We start from the raw sequence: 13828 nt of genomic DNA on the forward strand, positions 1-13828 counted from the left end.
TGAATTCCGCTCGCGGAGTTCCGCTCGTGGAATTCCGGGGGAATTCCATAGTGTGAATGCACCCTTAGGCTCTTTTCACACTGCGTTTTTGGTGCATATTTGCTGGGTGAAATTGAAAATCTACTACTGACATATCTGCAGACCACCATCATGGGATGGAGGCCAAAAGAGTCTCATTTTGGCCTTCGTTCTGGAGGTTTACGTATGGGTTTACGTTTATCTGCTTATGGAATAGGATAGTTTGCTTTGCTGCTCCATAGAGCCGTATGTAGTAATAAATGTATACCATCCAGTCATGGCTATATATCTGAGGTATACATCTGGGAATAAGTGTGGAAAGAGCTCTTCTTTATTGTTGCGGCCCTGGACTGTGGTTTATTAGATATATACAGGATATATATATATATATATATATATATATATATATATACAGTTCCAATATAAGCAGCACATCAAGAAGAATGAAAAACCGAAGATAGGGTGCACGCATGCTGGAGCCACGGTCCTCTGGTTCCTTAATTCATATAGTAGTAATATGCAGCACACCGGAGTAAACTTAAAGTGCTTTATTCCATGCTGTACATAAGCGACGTTTCGGCAGCCTCACGCTTGAGAAAGCTGGCGTGAGGCTGGTGAAACGTCGCTTATGTACAGCATGGAATAAAGCACTTTAAGTTTACTCCGGTGTGCTGCATATTACTACTATATATATATATATATATATATATATATAGATAGATAGATAGATATAGATATATCCAACAGAACAGGTAAGTCTACACAAAGTGAGGTATTTGCTTTATCTAACTTGCCTTAAAGCATGGTCATATGATGGAAAGTCACACAGATCTTGTCAAAACTGATTTATCTTAGAGCCAAGGAACATGCTCTCTATCTCCCAAGTGCAAGAAAAAAAGTGCAAACATGGATGAGGATGCGGCCCATCGAAAAGCCCTTCTTCGACAGGAGAGAGGCCCCCCCCCCAACGTAACCACCCGTCCCCTCCTGGCCAAAAAGGCACCTGCAAGGGTCCAGGTTCAATGTCCCTTTTCGCCGAAACAACTAGGAGACCACAAGTGCTCTCGGTGTCAATCTAGGTGTTAGCCCAGGCATCCACCCGCAGAGACGTATATCAATGGCATGCAGGAATGCCCAGGGTTTGCAGGGAGACGAGGAACCTAATGGCCACACACACACCTCCCCTAGACCAGCAGGAGGGACACCTAAAAGGGCTACTGCACCCTGACCAATCCTAGTGACGAAAACAACACATATAAAGTGGCACAGTGATCAAAAAGCCAAACAATTAAATAAGTGAATGTGCGCTGTGAAATATGGCCCGGACATCCAGCCTAATCTATAAAAAAATTTCCCTGATCCTAGCTAGAAGGGCAGGAAACAAAGGGGTTAGTGCCAAAAGATGAAGAGTTTGTGGTGCAGTGCATACACCCAGTGAGCCAATACATCCAGTGAGTTTCGGCGCCTCAGGGTCACCACTCCCGGAGACACTAAAAGTACCCCAAATTACCTTTAAAGATGAAATGTGGCAAACCCAAAAATAGTTTCTCTCTCTCTCTCTCTCACCTGTTTTACTGAATCCTGAAGTAGGGTTCATTTTTGCGGACGGGAAGGCAGAAGGTTTCACTACATATGAACACCAAATTGTACTCGGAGAGCACATCCGTCTTTGGTATGCGCCACCGTCACATTGAGTGTCACCTGTTTCTTTTCTAGTCTCTTGCACATGGTGTCATGTCCCCTTTAAGAAGAGTCATTACGTTAATGCCTTTGCTCGACGTTATTCTTTCAGAGGACTAATTCGCCATCCAAGTATCCCGGCACATACGACTCCATCAAAGCACTTCAGGCAATATTACATGATAAATAATCAATCAATCCTTGCGAAATCCTTAAGTGCTTGATGTATCCTCTCTTAAATTGAATCAAACCTTCTGCCAGGAAGTTCTCTCTGGTAAATAAATGAGGGAAGAAATGGCCCATATTGAAAAATAATGTTGTTACAAGCTCTGATTAAGTTCTACACAAGCATATGAGAGCAAACTAAAAGGTTTTAGCTTTTTAATTTAAGAAATGAGGAATATGATATAATTTCAATTTGTGGCGGAGATAAGATGTTCCTGATACTCAGGATGCAATTGGATTACCTTCTAATGTACTTCATAAAGTGTCAGGCGAGCCGCGGATTAAGGTATATGTGTAATTTTCTTTATTAACAATTTAATGGACTTGTGTTCGGTCTATCTGTCTTCATCGCCGATGCCGTCCACCTGGGAGATGAAGTTAGCGCAGCACCTGAACGCCATGATGAGTCTCGGAACTGGGAGATTCATCAGCGTCGGATACGTGGGGAAGTATCTGATAAGGGAAGAGTTATCGGCTTTCCTGCCTCGCAGTGCGCGGACCATCAGCCAGTGCCGTTACGTGTTGATTTGTGGCGGTACATTGCAGCGAGGGTGTTTTCACGTTTAATTCATCACATGTCGGCCTTAAACAAGTTACCTTCTATAGTGATTAATCTAAAGGCCGATTTCCATTCCACTCATTTAGCGGAAAAGCCTTGATACATTCAAGCGTGAACCTTCTCTTATTGTAAGTGGTTATAAGAATATGTTGACTCTTAAAGGGGTACTCCGGTGGAAAACAAGTTTTTAAAAATCAACTGGTGCCAGAAAGTTAAACAGATTTGTAAATGACTTCTATATTCTATATAAAAATCTTAATCCTTCCAGTACTTGTCAGCTGCTGTATGCTCCACAGGAAGTTCTTTTCTTTTTGAATTGTTCTTTTCTGTCTGACCACAGTGCTCCCTGCTGACACCTCTGTCCATGTCAGGAAGTGTCCAGAGCAGGAGCAAATCCCCATAGCAAATCTATCCTGCTCCAGACAGTTCCTGACATGGACAGAGGTGTCAGCAGAGAGCACTGTGGTCAGACAAAAAATTAATTCAAAAAGAAAATAACTTCCCGTGGAACATGCAGCAGCTGATAAGTAATGGAAGGATTAAGATTTTTAAATAGAAGTAATTAACAAATTTGTATAACTTTCTGGCACCAGTTGATTTAAAAAAATTACAATTTTCATGGATAATCATGGTTTACGTAGATATATATATATATATATATATATATATATACCGTATTTTTCGCCGTATAAGACGCACTTTTTCTTGGGGGGAAAAGTTGGTCCATCTTATACGGCAAATACCGCAGCGGTCCCTGCGGCCATCTACGCTGGGACCCGCGGCTAATACAGGACATCACCGATCGTGGTGATGCCCTGTATTAACCCTTCAAACGCGGCGATCAAAGCTGACAGCCGCGACTGAAGCGAAAGTGACGCTAACCCGGCTGCTCAGTCGGGCTGTCCGGGACCGCCGCGGCGTCCCGAACAGCTTACAGGACACCGGAAGGGACCTTATCTGCCTCCTCGGTGTCTGCTCCATGCCGGGATCCCCTGCATGGCCGGCGCTCTCCTTCGTCGTCATCACACGCAGTCCCGTCATCCAATAGGAGCGGCGTGCGTAGCGACGTGATGGTGGCGACGGAGAGCGAGGATACCCGGCCGGCAGCAGATACGTTCTGGAGCGACGGGGACACGGCGACAGCGATGGAGGGCGACATCCAGGGCAGCGGTGACGGGTCTGGAGCGGCGGGGACACGTGAGTACTACCTCCTATACCAGTGGTCTTCAACCTGCGGACCTCCAGATGTTGCAAAACTACAACTCCTGGCATGCCCGGACAGCCAACGGCTGTCCGGGCATGCTGGGAGTTGTAGTTTTGCAACATCTGGAGGTCTGCAGGTTGAAGATCACTGTCCTATACTTTACATTGTATTTGGTTCAGAATTTTTTTTTCTAGATTTTCACCCTTTAAAATTGGGTGCGTCTTATGTGCCGGAGTGTCTTATATGGCGAAAAATACGGTATGCATATATATATATATATATATATATATATATATATATATGCTACAGCACCGCTTCAAACACCTATGGTAGCAAAAATGTAACTATTGCAATGGTCTCCAAACAGTGGACCTCCAGATATTGCATCTGGAGATCCACAGTTTGAAGACCATTCCTTTAAAGGATGCAGTATATATGGTGGCATGTAGAAAGAAACCCATACAAACTCCATGCAGCCCAATGTAACACATGAAGAAGCAGGCCCAAAGGCCCCACTTTCAGCAGCGTCCCCCGGGAATCCCTGCAAAAACTGTGGTTGGATGTCATATGTTAAATGTGCTTTCATTGATATAAAATATCAATATGCTGGGTTACGTTGTTTACACTGTTATATGCAAAGAAAATGTGATGTTTCCAGGCAAGGATTAGAGCAGTGCAAAAGTTTACTTAACTAAGTTAGTTTTTGCAGTGCTGGAGGCTCGCAGTTACGAGCCCACTGAGTATACTTGTATGCGCAGTAGCGCTAAAGATCTGTCCTCTATACCCCGGCGGCACGGGGACAAAGTACAAGAGGAAAAATAGATCAAAGTCAGGCACTTAGTGCCTCTTACCGGCTCCGGCGAAAGCAGTCATATGCGCATAGCACCACTTAACGGTGATCCGGATTGATGCCTCTCAGCCCCGGCAGCACGGGGAAGGTGTAGGAGAGGTGAAGATGTCCGGTATAGATACTTATTACGTAGTCTGCTTGAAAAGGTAATGTTTGTTTGTAGCGTGTGGCAGCGCTGGAGGTCTTTGGTGTGGGATCCCTCTCTACCCCGATGGCACGGAGAGAAGCTGAGAGGGCAGTAAAAGACCAATAGTGGTGGACAAATACTCCAAAAAGTCCCGACTTCTTGTGCAAAGGCAGTCTTGGACCAGATGCGTTTCGGGGAGCAGCGTCTCCTTTTTCAATGGTGGATATGCAAAGACTGTGTGCATATCCACCATTGAAAAAGGGGACGCTGCTCCCCAAAACGCATCTGGTCCAAGACTGCCTTTGCAAGAAAGGCCTCATTCCTTTCTACGGTAAACAGTAGAATGATGTGCTTTACCAAAAAGCTCTATCTTGGTCTCATTTGTCCACAAGATGTTTTCCCAGAAGGATTTTGGTTACTCAAGTTCATTTTGGCAAAATCAGTCTTGCTTTTTTAAGTCTCTGTGTCAGCAGTGGGGTCCTCCTGGGTCTCCTCCATAGTGGGGTCCTCCTGGGTCTCCTGCCATAGCGTTTAATTTCATTTAAATGTTGACAGATAGTTCGCGCTGACACTGATGCTCTCTGAGCCTGCAGGACAGTTTGAATATCTTTGGAACTTGTTTGGGGCTGCTTATCCACCATCCGGACTATCCTGCGTTGACACCTTTTATCAGTTATTCTCTTCCATCCATGCCCAGGGAGATTAGCTACAGTACCATGGGTTGCAAACTTCTTGATAATGTTGTGTGCTGTGGACAAAGGCAAATCTAGATCTCTGGAGATGGACTTGTAACCATGAGGTTGTTGATATTTTTCCACAATTTTGATTCTCAAGTCCTCAGACAGTTATCTTCTCCTCTTTCGGTTGTCCATGTTTAGTGTTGCACACACAGACACACAATGCAAAGACTAAGTGAACTTCTCTCCTTTTTATCTGCTTTCAAGTGGGATTTTCATATTGCCCACACCTGTTACTTGCCCCAGGTGAGTTTAAAGGAGCATCACATGCTTGAAACAATCTTATTTTTCCACAATTTTGAAAGGGTGCCAATAATTTTGTCCAGACCATTTTTGGAGTTTGGTGTGACATTATGTCCAATTTGCTTTTTTTCCTCCTTTTTTGGTTTAATTTCCAATACACACAAAGGGAATAAACACGTGTATAGCAAAACATGTGTTACTGCAATCCTTTTCTGTGAGAAATACTTCATTTTATCGAAAAAAGTCAGGGGTGCAAACATTGACGGCCATGACTGTATTTCCGTACTCGAGAGAAATTGCCTAACAAATATATTTTTTCTCCTTTCACCCCTTATGAAAAGGTAAAGTGCTCTGCGGACGCAGAACAAGGCTCAGGAGTGAGAGATGTACATTTGAGGTGATTTGCAGAGGGGTGGCTGATCGTTACAGCGGTTCTGATATAAATGCAAAGAAAAAAATACCCACATGTGACCCCATTTTGGAAACTACACCCCTCACGGAATGTAACAAGGGGGTATAATGAGCCTAAACACCCCACATGTGTTTGAAGAATTTTAGTTAAATTTGGACATGAAAAATAAACGTATCAGTGTGAAAGGAACCATTTGAATCTTTTATCGCGTATATGTGCTGTATCAACCTGGCTTTTTTGATCAGAGAGGACATCATTTTTCCGCCTCTATCCCCATGGGCATATAGGCGGTGTCTGTGATGGAGATAGGATTTTGCAGACTTTTCATGAAAGAACTTGCAAATGCGTTCTCTGAGATTTTTAAGATCTGTCTGGAGAGCCTGTGCTCTACAATGTTTGTGTACACATTCAATTTTGGCAATGTTCGAGAGCAGCTCATCCACACCTTTCGTTGGCGTTCTTTTTTCACTCCTCGGATAAATGCCTTGTGGGCCTCCTTTACAATGGTTGGGCTTGGGCCAGAGGATGTATTCAGTTCAAAATAGGAGGATAGCTGAGAAAGAATGTCTTTAGAAGCAATAGAGTTGTCAAGAATACTTTTGTAGGTGAATGGCGGGACCACGGGTGTTGCGGTGTGAGTGGTGGGATCTGATGTTATTAATCCCTATGTGTTCGTGACGCCAGTGTGGTTTTTGGGTTCCGGAACACCACACGCCCAGTTTCTCCGCTATCCCACAGGCTAGTAGTGAATAAAGAGTCCACAACCAATTATGGTCAAACGGAGGCTTTACTGAGTAGAAGACAGGTGTAATTATCTTCACAGCTAAGGCCAGAATTCCCAGAGAGGTAGCCAGGACCCAGAGGACCTCACAGTTTGCTGGACCGATACTTGTAATTAAAGGGGTATTCCAGGAATTTTTTTTATTTGACTATACTACAGGGGCTGTGAAGTTAGTGTAGTTCATAATATAGTGTCTTTACCTGTGTGTGACGGTTTTCTCACAATTTTTCTGTGATTTTCACCCCAATATTTATTTTTAACAGCATACAAAATGACTGTTGTCTCAGATTCTTCCCAGCTTGCAATGCGGCCGAGACCTGACTCACTAGTCAGCTGATGACAGGGAGCCTGTCTGCTTCAATGGGGGGAGAGATCAATCTGCAACTGATGCAACAGCTGGAGGCACCCTGATTGAAAACCACAGGTCTTTTGTTTCAATGGGTGGGGTGGCTGATGTGTGGGAGGAAGGATAATGGCATTGTGGGATTTGTAGTCAAAAAAACAGAAGTCAAACAGGAAATACAAGTTCACAAAAAGCTAGCCACAGTATTCTGGTAATCTCACAACATAGCCCTTTAGCCCCAAGACAAGCACAGACCCTTCCTAAGCATGTCCATTACTGTCTGCCAGGTATGTACTAAAATCACCTTATGGTAGATAACCCCTTTAACTTGACTTGACTATATGCAGGACTTGACTAGTTTTAGTGACAGCAGACATAGACTTGTAGACTTACTGGAGAATTGTAGCTTTGTGGTGATCCAGATGCTGATCACTGTCCTGAGATCTCTGGTAGCTGCTTCAGAAAAGACTTGTTCTCAGCAGCAGGTGGTAAAGCTAAGAGAGATAATTAAAGATGGCCACCCCTTTAAATACTGGGGGGCTGGACTAAAGCTCATTGGTCAAGCTGTGGGTCATAGGTTAAAGCTGGTGCTCTCTGGGAGTACATGTGACAACAGATCATGTGACATAACATGTAACCGACTTACTCACAGGTCCTTGAGACCTCACACATGTCCTGTATACTATCTAGACATAAGGATCCTGTTTATGAATTAAAGGAACATATACTACATTTATTAAACTAACAGGAGAACAAGGAGAGACCCTGCAGGGGAGCCCCTAGGTCACTGAGGGACTCAATCTGACAGGGCCTACAGGTAGTACAGGCCCGTGTACCGCAACTGGGATATCACACTATCATTCAGTCACCAACACCATGAGTTAGGGGCAAAGGAGGAGAAAGAGAAAGAGGAAATAGGAGTGGGTGAAATAGGAGTGGGATCAGATAGGGTTATAGAGTGTGGCTTGTGGCCATCAGAGACGGAAGAAGCGAGGTGTGAACCATGAAGTAGTCCATACTGTGGTAGGTATTATGCACTGAGGAGAAGGGCGGACGGATTCAGCTGTCTCCGCGCATCTGTGAGGGATAAATCGGAAAATTTAGAATGTAACTTTGCAAGGGCTCTCTGAGGAATGGTAGAACGAGAGGGGATAGTGTCTACCTGAGGATCCAAGGGGACGTTGAGGTCTCCCCCCAGAACAACAGGACCATCTGAAAATAAACGGAGATCTTCCAGGGTATTCAGAAGCCATGGCACCTGGGCGTGGGTTGGAGCATATATATTTGCTAATGTCAGCTTGAGTAAGAAAATCTGTACATGTAAAAATAAAGCTCTGCCTTCAGAGTCCGTGTAAGACTGCAAGACTTTAATTGGGCAGTTTTTGTGAATTGCTATAGAAACTCCTTTGGAGGCCAAGGTGCCATGGCAGGAATGGAACCACTGTGAATAATGCTTCTGCGGCAGATTTGGAATGTTATTCAATTTGAAATGTGTTTCTTGGAAGAAAATAACTGAGGGTTTCAGTTTATGCAAAACATGCCGCACATGGTAGCGTTTGTTGGGGTATTCAGACCACATACATTAAAGGAGACAAAGTTGGTGAGTGAAATGGTGATCCGCAAATCTAGGGGCGAGCTGGAGGTGAAGTGAGCTGATCACCAGGGAAGAATAAAGAGAACATTTTGTAAGGAGAAGCGGGAAGGGGAGGGGTAAAAATGAGAAGAAATTAAAAAAAAGGGGGGGGGGGAATTAAACAAAGAGCATAGAATGAGATAGAGAAGGGAGGGGTAGATTGATAGAAGAGAGCAAATATTACTAAAACAGTAAAGGAGAGTGGGCAGGGGAAGGGTTCAAGTTAAATCTGAACTAATCCTAGCCTGTGAAAACACCGACACAGCATCCGGAGTTCATGGGCAAGGAAGATGAAGAGAATGGGGTAGTGTCAGAGGTTGGGGGGGCAGGATGGATTGAAGGTGAGTGTATGAGTGATAGGAGGGAAGTGAAACAGAAGGTTGTCTCAAAAATATCCAAATTAGAGAAGGGTATACCATATGAAGCGATAGAAAACATCATAGTACGGTACCTACAATTAACAATTACGGAGGCATATACAGATGCAATGATTACATGTTATAGGGAAGTTGGGGAGACAGGGGGCACAGGAGGCAAAGCATATCAGGCAAAACAGTAATGAAGACTATTATGTTCAATTGACATGATACCTCTTATAACAGTCTAGAAAACATCATAATGTACCAACTGTACAAACTTATCAAGGGGGAAAGACCCAGATATGATAGATACCAGTCTCAGGGAGAGAGGGCAGACAAGGGGTAGAGGGGGGGGGGGGTGATGAAGGGCTCCATGATGAGTATGCGTCCTGTAAGCAGAGAGTCCATAGAATGCCAAGGAGGCTCCAGGACATGCAGTTGTTTCATAAAAAAGGGGGATATGGGGAGAAGGGGGGGTTTATGATTGAGGTAGTTCAGGCTTAATGGGAAAGATCGGGGGGGGGGGGGGGGGGGGCTTGGAGGGTACAGTACCTTCATCCATCCAGCAAGCAGGTCAGCAAATAACAGAGAACTCCAGAACTTAGCTCAAACGGGGTGCAAACTGGATCAGGAGAGCCATGGCTAATCAGCCCAACAGTAGGCTCCCTCAAACTGTGGCAGTTCACCTGTGCGGCAGAGCAGGGAAGCTGTATTATGAGAAAGCGATCATTTCAAGAGTGACATGGTGTCAAAGGCCGAGGTATGCACATCAGCGTGGTGGAGGGCCATCTTTCGGCTGGTTCTTCTTGGCCCAAGGAGATTTCCCCCGAGTGACTTGCTTCCAGTCGGCCATCTTAGGAATTGGTGGGAGAGGATGGAGGTCCGAGACAGGCATCCATGAGGGACCTCCATGGGCGTTATGTCGAGTATCTTCCATGCGGCTGCCAGGTCACTTGGAGTGCGAATGATGATGCACCTACCATTTTTCATGACAGAGAGGCAAAAGGGGAAGAGCCAGGCAACTTGTAGACCCCTGTCCTGGAGCAGTTCCAGTAGTGGTCTCAGCAGACGGCGTTTTTTTTGGAGTGGTCAGGGCGATGTCTTGGTAGAGGGAGATTTCAGCATCTCCATAGTGAATAGTGAATAGAGCGTTTCTCCCTAGCTGCCTGGAGAATAGCAGCGGTGTCCACATAAGACAGCAGCCTGCAGATCACGTCCCTCGGAAGGTCTGAGGGCTTCTGTTTCGGGCAGAGGGCCTTGTGTATTCTTTCAATAGTGACCCGTTGTCTCGGCCTAGCAGGCCTGTGAAGATCTCCATAGCCACAGAGAACAGGGATTCTGCTGCCCAGGACTCCAGGAGCCCCTTAAATCTTATATTCTTCCGCCAACTGCGGTTCTCCGGATCTTCTATCAGGGTAAGTGCACTGTTGACGTGCGCTTCAAGCTGCTTCATCTGGGTGGTGTGGGCTTCTGAATAGGAGGTCAATTCATTGTGAGCAGTCTCGAGGGCCTCCGTGTGGAAGCCTATGGTGTGCACTTCCGTTTTGATATCTGCGGGCTCTGCAAGAATGGGTTTCACAGCCTCATTCAGAGCTTTCTTCATGAAAGACTTCAGAAATTGTTGGGTAACAACTGCTGGAGCTGCTCCATCTGTCTCACGATCCATCTCGTAGTCGACCCCAGAGTCTCAGAGGTCCGCCGCCTCCAGTGCCATCTTGGAGAGCATGGCGGGAGAGGGTTTTTCTTCTTAAAGTATTTAGCCACATCCGGCTGATGTTTGTTACGTCTGGGCGATTCCTCTTGGTCACCCAGATTATATCTTTCAATTTTGCCCATAGCAGGGGTGATGAAGTGGGTTTAAGAGACGCTGAGCTCGTGTCCGATAGGCGGGCTAACAGCTCACGCGTCCATTTCAGTCAGAGGTTAGGCTCCGCCCCCTCCTTATTGTTTATGACTATTCATGCTTGCATATGCTATACTTTTTGTGTCACTTGAATGGCACATAGCTTCAATACCTAGCAAAGCCATAACAAAGAATACAAACAAACAGGCTGCAGTGCTCACTCTAGTGGGGGACTGGATGGGGTTCAGATGGCACCCTCACTGAATTTTAAATGTCAGGATGACCCGTTTAACTTTACATTTCCCACCTTAACCTAGGATTGGCAAGAACAATCTACTGGGGTTTAACGGGAAGGGGTTATAAGTAGTGTTGAGCGGCATAGGCTATATTCGAATTCGCGAATATTCGCGAATATATGAACGAATATTCGTCATATATTCGCGAATATTCGCATATTCGTTATATTCTCGTTTTATTTTCGCATATGCGATAATTCGCGTATGCGAAAATTAACATTTGTGAAAATTTGCATATACAAAAGTAACATTCGTGAAAATTCGCATATGCGAAAGTTAGCATATGCTAATTTTCGCATATGCGAATTTGTGCACGCCAGTCTCACACAGTAGTATTACAGCCTTCTTTACACCACGGAAGTTGGAAGCAGAGAGGGATGATCACTGAGATGTGTACTGTGAAGAAAAAAATAAAATAAAAAAAAAAAAAAACGAATATTCGTAATTACGAATATATAGCGCTATATTCGCGAAATTCGCGAATTCGCGAATATGCGATATTCGCGAATAATATTCGAATTGCGAATATTCGCGAGCAACCCTAGTTATAAGCCAAAAATTATAGAAGAAACCCTAGCTCATGTGTGAGACATGGAGATAGTAAGTATTGCACCAAATTTATTAGGAGACATGCACCTCTTAATAAATTTGGCTCGTCTTACTGCACTTTTGCAGTACATTACAAATAAATTCTCCCCTTAGAGTCCTACACATCTAGACTATTTTGGCAGACAAGGAATTACCTCTTAGCATATATGTCCAGGTGTATGCATTGCCTTTTTATTACCAGCCCCAGCAGCCTGTCAATTATGGAACATCTGTAAACAAAGCAATAGCAAGCATTAATTAAAACCCTTATCTGTACACCCTACAAAGAGCAAAGTATTATCACTGTTTATCAAACTGTTCTTAACATCATCCTTAAGGTATGTTTATTACCAGCTACTAATTGCTGGCAAACGCATTCAGCATCAGATCATTAGTCAAGACAATTGCATCCTTATTGTCAGTAATGAGACTTCCATACTTTTTACACGCACCTTAATTAATTGTAAAGAAGCACTGTCAATAGATATATTCAACATTATCCCTTCTATTGCAATTATGTTAGACGTCACCTTTTTGTAAGCAAAAAATATCCGTAAATAAATAGTCACCGGCCAGGATCCCAGATTGAGCTCACAGAACTTGGCAGCGTGTACCCAGCCTGCAGGTAGGAATGCATATTCTTTTTTTCCGCATAGACTTAGCCAATTAGCATACCCAAGAAAATATTTTTTAAAAATTAAATAAAATTTAAAATAAATAAATAAAAAAGATATCGGCAAGTAGTAATAAACATTATTCGTTTTAATGAAAAATAGTAGTTTGCCTAAAGAAAATGGCTTATTTACTGATTCATTATTTCTTTCTAAATAAGGGTCTCGTCTTCTATATGACCTGTTAGAGTATCTATAAAGCCTAGAGGGGAATCCCCTGCTTCGGACCCTAGATCTCACCTGTAGTAGCCACTGCATGGAAATATATGGGTGGGATTTCTAAAGCCAAACCCTCTGATTGTTGGGATGTCTTAAATTAGAAAAAGAGAATAATATTAATATACTTCCACAGGGACTCCTCTAACAATGAAGAAATAATTGGTACTCAACTAAACATCTACATTCCACAGAGGTTACTTTTTTTAGTACCATATACCATTTTCTAATTCAGGTACTGTTAGGGTCAATTCACGGAATTCCCCCTCAAATTAAAGCCCATAGACTTCTATGGGATTAGGCACTCCCATTCACACTTCTGAATTTCCGCAAGCGGAAATGCAGAAGTGTGAATGGGAGTGTGGAATCCCATAGAAGTCTATGGGGGAGATTTATCAAAAACATGTTTAGAGGAAGTGCAGTTGCCAATAGCAACCAATCAGCTTTCTTCTGTCATGGCTGACTGGGGGACAGGGAGAGTGAGTCCTAATTGACCCTAAAAAGACTCTGCCTGCCTACTTGCCCATCCATTCTAAACGATGAATTGACAACAAGGCGCCGGTCCCTTCCTGCGCTAAAGTGCAGTGGCGTAAAAACACATAATATACATAGTCGGTCACAGGCCAGAAATGGAAAACAACTAGACAACCAGATATACCAGACAGAATACAAATACTAATAAAGCAGAATATAGTGAATTAACAAACAGTTCATAAACCAGATATCAGATAAACAGCAGATATGATGAAACGAACAAGACTAGGCATGATATGAGTATACAGCAAAATCCAGGAGATGAAAGGGATAGAAGAAAAACTAAGAGCCAAAACACTAAAACTGAACAGGTGGGTTACTAAGAACTATCACAAGCAGGTACAAGTACAAAGATCAGATCAACCAAACAGGATATAAATGTAGGACACCGTTCACACTGGGACACAGAACATACAAACATATCCTAAAACTGACTAATGTAACACAGGCTAAAATACAAGGAGCATGCCATAAAACCATGGCTAAAAACCCAGATAAAATGTCAAGAT

At 43.8% G+C, this 13828-nt stretch overlaps 1 long non-coding RNA gene across 1 annotated transcript; it reads right to left on the reverse strand.

The window, feature by feature from the left end:
* Positions 1-1065: 1065 nt before the first annotated feature.
* On the reverse strand, positions 1066-12850 carry LOC130284417 (uncharacterized). The gene is made up of 3 exons (XR_008847021.1): positions 12810-12850; positions 12054-12128; positions 1066-1969 (listed from the first exon to the last, which is right to left on the reverse strand). It is a non-coding gene; the product is annotated as an uncharacterized LOC130284417 (long non-coding RNA).
* Positions 12851-13828: the final 978 nt, after the last annotated feature.

Source organism: Hyla sarda, chromosome 8 (assembly GCF_029499605.1).
Source record: "Hyla sarda isolate aHylSar1 chromosome 8, aHylSar1.hap1, whole genome shotgun sequence".
NCBI lineage: Eukaryota > Metazoa > Chordata > Amphibia > Anura > Hylidae > Hyla > Hyla sarda.